General features: G+C 45.4%; 13 non-coding genes across 13 annotated transcripts; all 13 read left to right on the top strand.

The window, feature by feature from the left end:
• Window positions 1-94: 94 nt before the first annotated feature.
• On the top strand, window positions 95-165 carry trnag-gcc (transfer RNA glycine (anticodon GCC)). The gene has a single exon. It is a non-coding gene; the product is annotated as a tRNA-Gly (tRNA).
• A 516-nt stretch (window positions 166-681) lies between these two features.
• Window positions 682-753, top strand: trnad-guc (transfer RNA aspartic acid (anticodon GUC)). The gene has a single exon. It is a non-coding gene; the product is annotated as a tRNA-Asp (tRNA).
• A 120-nt stretch (window positions 754-873) lies between these two features.
• trnag-gcc (transfer RNA glycine (anticodon GCC)) lies at window positions 874-944 on the top strand. Its single transcript has one exon. It is a non-coding gene; the product is annotated as a tRNA-Gly (tRNA).
• Window positions 945-1460: 516 nt separating this feature from the next.
• Window positions 1461-1532, top strand: trnad-guc (transfer RNA aspartic acid (anticodon GUC)). The gene has a single exon. It is a non-coding gene; the product is annotated as a tRNA-Asp (tRNA).
• Window positions 1533-1650: 118 nt separating this feature from the next.
• Window positions 1651-1721, top strand: trnag-gcc (transfer RNA glycine (anticodon GCC)). Its single transcript has one exon. It is a non-coding gene; the product is annotated as a tRNA-Gly (tRNA).
• Window positions 1722-2244: 523 nt separating this feature from the next.
• trnad-guc (transfer RNA aspartic acid (anticodon GUC)) lies at window positions 2245-2316 on the top strand. Its single transcript has one exon. It is a non-coding gene; the product is annotated as a tRNA-Asp (tRNA).
• Window positions 2317-2436: 120 nt separating this feature from the next.
• Window positions 2437-2507, top strand: trnag-gcc (transfer RNA glycine (anticodon GCC)). The gene has a single exon. It is a non-coding gene; the product is annotated as a tRNA-Gly (tRNA).
• A 517-nt stretch (window positions 2508-3024) lies between these two features.
• trnad-guc (transfer RNA aspartic acid (anticodon GUC)) lies at window positions 3025-3096 on the top strand. The gene has a single exon. It is a non-coding gene; the product is annotated as a tRNA-Asp (tRNA).
• A 120-nt stretch (window positions 3097-3216) lies between these two features.
• trnag-gcc (transfer RNA glycine (anticodon GCC)) lies at window positions 3217-3288 on the top strand. Its single transcript has one exon. It is a non-coding gene; the product is annotated as a tRNA-Gly (tRNA).
• A 704-nt stretch (window positions 3289-3992) lies between these two features.
• On the top strand, window positions 3993-4061 carry trnag-gcc (transfer RNA glycine (anticodon GCC)). Its single transcript has one exon. It is a non-coding gene; the product is annotated as a tRNA-Gly (tRNA).
• Window positions 4062-4758: 697 nt separating this feature from the next.
• Window positions 4759-4829, top strand: trnag-gcc (transfer RNA glycine (anticodon GCC)). The gene has a single exon. It is a non-coding gene; the product is annotated as a tRNA-Gly (tRNA).
• Window positions 4830-5526: 697 nt separating this feature from the next.
• Window positions 5527-5596, top strand: trnag-gcc (transfer RNA glycine (anticodon GCC)). The gene has a single exon. It is a non-coding gene; the product is annotated as a tRNA-Gly (tRNA).
• Window positions 5597-6109: 513 nt separating this feature from the next.
• trnad-guc (transfer RNA aspartic acid (anticodon GUC)) lies at window positions 6110-6181 on the top strand. The gene has a single exon. It is a non-coding gene; the product is annotated as a tRNA-Asp (tRNA).
• Window positions 6182-6568: the final 387 nt, after the last annotated feature.

The raw sequence follows: 6568 nt of genomic DNA on the forward strand, positions 1-6568 counted from the left end.
GAACATTGTAGCTGAGCCCACAAGTGGAAAATATTCTTGGAAAAAAGCTTTATGATACGATTTCCAGCCTTTGGGGTTAGCTCACCCTTCCAAGGCATTGGTTGTTCAGTGGTAGAATTCTCGCCTGCCACGCGGGAGGCCCGGGTTCGATTCCCGGCCAATGCAAGAAGTTTTGAACATGTAATTTTGACAAGTATGCAAACCCCTGAGGAGGAAATCTGTGTTAGATTGCCAGGCCAACAGAAATCTCTGGTCTTGGGCGAATTCTCAACTGACTCTTGAAAAATACGACTTTGCTTTCATTTACAGTTTGGACATTTACTCATTCTCAGTAGACTTTGGTGAATCCATTGCAGATTTCCAGTGTGTGAGGTGGAAAAGAGTAACCAACTTGTCATTGACAACAGTCTTGAGGTTGGGATTTGTGACAATGTCCTGGGATTTCCCACAAACGCCTCACCTTCTAACTAGTATTGTGTGGCCTGTGAGCGGTATAGAGCAAAATCGATTACATGTACGTGTCTGTGAGAGTCTCAGCCTTTCCATAGAGGGGTCGTAGTAGTTCCTAGCTCCAACCATTCAGTCTCTACAGATATTTATGTTAGAAGTGTTTAAGCCCAACACGCCAAACTTAGGGTAGTACCAATGCTCCACGTTTTTTCAAAGGTATGACCCACCTGCTCCTCGTTAGTATAGTGGTGAGTATCCCCGCCTGTCACGCGGGAGACCGGGGTTCAATTCCCCGACGGGGAGAAAGGACTGCTTTTTTTTTTAGGGTGAACAATGTAGCTGAGCCCACAAGTGGAAAATATTCTTGGAAAAAAAGCTTTATGATACGATTTCCAGCCTTTGGGGTTAACTCACCCTTCCAAGGCATTGGTTGTTCAGTGGTAGAATTCTCGCCTGCCACGCGGGAGGCCCGGGTTCGATTCCCGGCCAATGCAAGAAGTTTTGAACATGTAATTTTGACAAGTATGCAAACCCCTGAGGAGGAAATCTGTGTTAGATTGCCAGGCCAACAGAAATCTCTGGTCTTGGGCGAATTCTCAACTGACTCTTGAAAAATACGACTTTGCTTTCATTTACAGTTTGGACATTTACTCATTCTCAGTAGACTTTGGTGAATCCATTGCAGATTTCCAGTGTGTGAGGTGGAAAAGAGTAACCAACTTGTCATTGACAACAGTCTTGAGGTTGGGATTTGTGACAATGTCCTGGGATTTCCCACAAACGCCTCACCTTCTAACTAGTATTGTGTGGCCTGTGAGCGGTATAGAGCAAAATCGATTACATGTACGTGTCTGTGAGAGTCTCAGCTTTCCATAGAGGGGTCGTAGTAGTTCCTAGCTCCAACCATTCAGTCTCTACAGATATTTATGTTAGAAGTGTTTAAGCCCAACACGCCAAACTTAGGGTTAGTACCAATGCTCCACGTTTTTTCAAAGGTATGACCCACCTGCTCCTCGTTAGTATAGTGGTGAGTATCCCCGCCTGTCACGCGGGAGACCGGGGTTCAATTCCCCGACGGGGAGAAAGGACTGCTTTTTTTTTAGGGTGAACAATGTAGCTGAGCCCACAAGTGGAAAATATTCTTGGAAAAAAAGCTTTATGATACGATTTCCAGCCTTTGGGTTAACTCACCCTTCCAAGGCATTGGTTGTTCAGTGGTAGAATTCTCGCCTGCCACGCGGGAGGCCCGGGTTCGATTCCCGGCCAATGCAAGAAGTTTTGAACATGTAATTTTGACAAGTATGCAAACCCCTGAGGAGGAAATCTGTGTTAGATTGCCAGGCCAACAGAAATCTCTGGTCTTGGGCGAATTCTCAACTGACTCTTGAAAAATACGACTTTGCTTTCATTTTACAGTTTGGACATTTACTCATTCTCAGTAGACTTTGGTGAATCCATTGCAGATTTCCAGTGTGTGAGGTGGAAAAGAGTACACCAACTTGTCATTGACAACAGTCTTGAGGTTGGGATTTGTGACAATGTCCTGGGATTTCCCACCAAACGCCTCACCTTCTAACTAGTATTGTGTGGCCTGTGAGCGGTATATAGAGCAAAATCGATTACATGTACGTGTCTGTGAGAGTCTCAGCTTTCCATAGAGGGGTCGTAGTAGTTCCTAGCTCCAACCATTCAGTCTCTACAAGATATTTATGTTAGAAGTGTTTAAGCCCAACACGCCAAACTTAGGGTTAGTACCCAATGCTCCACGTTTTTTCAAAGGTATGACCCACCTGCTCCTCGTTAGTATAGTGGTGAGTATCCCCGCCTGTCACGCGGGAGACCGGGGTTCAATTCCCCGACGGGGAGAAAGGACTGCTTTTTTTTTTAGGGTGAACAATGTAGCTGAGCCCACAAGTGGAAAATATTCTTGGAAAAAAAGCTTTATGATACGATTTCCAGCCTTTGGGGTTAACTCACCCTTCCAAGGCATTGGTTGTTCAGTGGATAGAATTCTCGCCTGCCACGCGGGAGGCCCGGGTTCGATCCCGGCCAATGCAAGAAGTTTTGAACATGTAATTTTGACAAGTATGCAAACCCCTGAGGAGGAGAAATCTGTGTTAGATTGCCAGGCCAACAGAAATCTCTGGTCTTGGGCGAATTCTCAACTGACTCTTGAAAAATACGACTTTGCTTTCATTTACAGTTTGGACATTTACTCATTCTCAGTAGACTTTGGTGAATCCATTGCAGATTTCCAGTGTGTGAGGTGGAAAAGAGTAACCAACTTGTCATTGACAACAGTCTTGAGGTTGGGATTTGTGACATGTCCTGGGATTTCCCACAAACGCCTCACCTTCTAACTAGTATTGTGTGGCCTGTGAGCGGTATAGAGCAAAATCGATTACAGTACGTGTCTGTGAGAGTCTCAGCTTTCCATAGAGGGGTCGTAGTAGTTCCTAGCTCCAACCATTCAGTCTCGACAGATATTTATGTTAGAAGTGTTTAAGCCCAAACACGCCAAACTTAGGGTTAGTACCAATGCTCCACGTTTTTTCAAAGGTATGACCCACCTGCTCCTCATTAGTATAGTGGTGAGTATCCCCGCCTGTCACGCGGGAGACCGGGGTTCAATTCCCCGACGGGGAGAAAGGACTGCTTTTTTTTTTAGGGTGAACAATGTAGCTGAGCCCACAAGTGGAAAATATTCTTGGAAAAAAAGCTTTATGATACGATTTCCAGCCTTTGGGGTTAGCTCACCCTTCCAAGGCATTGGTTGTTCAGTGGTAGAATTCCTCGCCTGCCACGCGGGAGGCCCGGGTTCGATTCCCGGCCAATGCAAGAAGTTTTGAACATGTAATTTTGACAAGTATGCAAACCCCTGAGGAGGAAATCTGTGTTAGATTGCCAGGCCAACAGAAATCTCTGGTCTTGGGCGAATTCTCAACTGACTCTTGAAAAATACGACTTTGCTTTCATTTACAGTTTGGACATTTACTCATTCTCAGTAGACTTTGGTGAATCCATTGCAGATTTCCAGTGTGTGAGGTGGAAAAGAGTAACCAACTTGTCATTGACAACAGTCTTGAGGTTGGGATTTGTGACAATGTCCTGGGATTTCCCACAAACGCCTCACCTTCTAACTAGTATTGTGTGGCCTGTGAGCGGTATAGGAGCAAAATCGATTACATGTACGTGTCTGTGAGAGTCTCAGCTTTCCATAGAGGGGTCGTAGTAGTCCTAGCTCAACCATTCAGTCTCTACAGATATTTATGTTAGAAGTGTTTTAAGCCCAACACGCCAAACTTAGGGTTATTACCAATGCTCCACGTTTTTCAAAGGTATGACCCACCTGCTCCTCGTTAGTATAGTGGTGAGTATCCCCGCCTGTCACGCGGGAGACGGGGTTCAATTCCCGACGGGGAGAAAGGACTGCTTTTTTTTTAGGGTGAACAATGTAGCTGAGCCCAACAGTGGAAAATATTCTTGGAAAAAAAGCTTTATGATACGATTTCCAGCCTTTGGGGTTAACTCACCCTTCCAAGGCATTGGTGTTCAGTGGTAGAATTCTCGCCTGCCACGCGGGAGGCCCGGGTTCGATTCCCGGCCATGCAAGAAGTTTTGACATGTAATTTTGACAAGTATGCAAACCCCCTGAGGAGGAAATCTGTGTTAATTGCCAGGCCAACAGAAATCTCTGGTCGTGGGCGAATTCTCCACTGACTCTTGAAAAATACGACTTTGCTTTCAGTTACAGTTTGGACATTACTCATCTCTCAGTAGACTTTGGTGAATCCATTGCAGATTTCCAGTGTGTGAGGTGGAAAAGAGTAACCAACTTGTCATTGACAACAGTCTTGAGGTTGGGATTTGTGACAATGTCCTGGGATTTCCCACAAACGCTCACCTCTAACTAGTATTGTGTGGCTGTGAGCGGTATAGAGCAAAATCGATTACATGTACGTGTCTGTGAGAGTCAAGCTTTCCATAGAGGGTCGTAGTAGTTCCTAGCTCCAACCATTCAGTCTCTACAGATATTTATGTTAGAAGTGTTTAAGCCCAACACGCCAACTTAGGGTTAGTACCAATGCTCCACGTTTTTTCAAAGGTATGACCCACCTGCTCCTCGTTAGTATAGTGGTGAGTATCCCCGCTGTCACGCGGGAGACCGGGGTTCAATCCCCGACGGGAGAAAGGACTGCTTTTTTTTTTAGGGTGAACAATGTAGCTGAGCCCACAAGTGGAAAATATTCTTGGAAAAAAAGCTTTATGATACGATTTCCAGCCTTTGGGGTAACTCACCCTTCCAAGGCATTGGTTGTTCAGTGGTAGAATTCTCGCCTGCCACGCGGGAGGCCCGGGTTCGATTCCCGGCCAATGCAGAAGTTTTGAACATGTAATTTGACAAGTATGCAAAACCCTGAGGAGGAATCTGTGTTAGATTGCCAGGCCAACAGAAATCTCTGGTCTTGGGCGAATTCTCAACTGACTCTTGAAAAATACGACTTTGCTTCATTTACAGTTTGGACATTTACTCATTCTCAGTAGACTTTGGTGAATCCATTGCAGATTCCCAGTGTGTGAGGTGGAAAAGTAACCAACTTGTCATTGACAACAGTCTTGAGGTTGGGATTTGTGACAATGTCCTGGATTTCCCACAAACGCCTCACCTTCTAACTAGTATTGTGTGGCCTGTGAGCGGTATAGAGCAAAATCGATTACATGTACGTGTCCTGTGAGAGTCTCAAGCTTTCCATAGAGGGGTCGTAGTAGTTTCCTAGCTCCAACCATTCAGTCTCTACAGATATTGTATGTTAAGAAGTTTAAGCCCAACACGCCAAACTTAGGGTTAGTACCAATGCTCCACGTTTTTTCAAGGTATGACCCACCTGCTCCTCGTTAGTATAGTGGTGAGTACCCCGCCTGTCACGCGGGAGACGGGGTTCAATTCCCGACGGGGAGAAAGGACTCTTTTTTTTTTAGGGTGAACATGTAGCTGAGCCCACAAGTGGAAAATATTCTTGGAAAAAAAGCTTTATGATACGATTTCCAGCCTTGGGGTTAACTCACCCTTCCAAGGCATTGGTTGTTCAGTGGTAGAATTCTCGCCTGCCACGCGGGAGCCCGGGTTCGATTCCCGGCCAATGCAAGAAGTTTTGAACATGTAATTTTGACAAGTATGCAAACCCCTGAGGAGGAAATCTGTGTTAGATTGCCAGGCCAACAGAAATCTCTGGTCTTGGGCGAATTTCTCAACTGACTCTTGAAAAATACGACTTTGCTTTCATTTACAGTTTGGACCTTTACCATCTCAGTAGACTTTGGTGAATCCATTGCAGATTTCCAGTGTGTGAGGTGGAAAAGAGTAACCACTTGTCATTGACAACAGTCTTGAGGTTGGGATTTGTGACAATGTCCTGGATTTCCCACAAACGCCTCACCTTCTACTAGTATGTGTGTGGCCTGTGAGCGGTATAGAGCAAAATCGATTACATGTACGTGTCTGTGAGAGTCTCAGCTTTCCATAGAGGGGCGTAGTAGTTCCTAGCTCCAACCATTCAGTCTCTACAGATATTTATGTTAGAAGTGTTTAAGGCCCACACGCCAAACTTAGGGTTTGTAACCAATGCTCCACGTTTTTTCAAAGGTATGACCCACCTGCTCCTCGTTAGTATAGTGGTGAGTATCCCCGCCTGTCACGCGGGAGACCGGGGTTCAATTCCCCGACGGGGAGAAAGGACTGCTTTTTTTTATGGGTGAACAATGTGCTGAGCCCACAAGTGAAAATATTCTTGGAAAAAAAGCTTTATGATACGATTTTTCCGCCTTTGGGGTTAACTCACCCTTCCAAGGCATTGGTTGTTCAGTGGTAGAATTCTCGCTGCCACGCGGGAGGCCGGGTTCGATTCCCGGCCAATGCAAGAAGTTTTGAACATGTAATTTTGACAGGTATGCAAACCCCTGAGGAGGAAATCTGTGTTAGATTGCCAGGCCAACAGAATCTCTTGTCTTGGGCGAATTCTCAACTGACTCTTGAAAATACGACTTTGCTTTCATTTACAGTTTGGACATTTACTCATTCTCAGTAGACTTTGGTGAATCCATTGCAGATTTCCGTGTG

This window comes from Oncorhynchus kisutch, linkage group LG23, assembly GCF_002021735.2.
Source record: "Oncorhynchus kisutch isolate 150728-3 linkage group LG23, Okis_V2, whole genome shotgun sequence".
Lineage (NCBI taxonomy): Eukaryota > Metazoa > Chordata > Actinopteri > Salmoniformes > Salmonidae > Oncorhynchus > Oncorhynchus kisutch.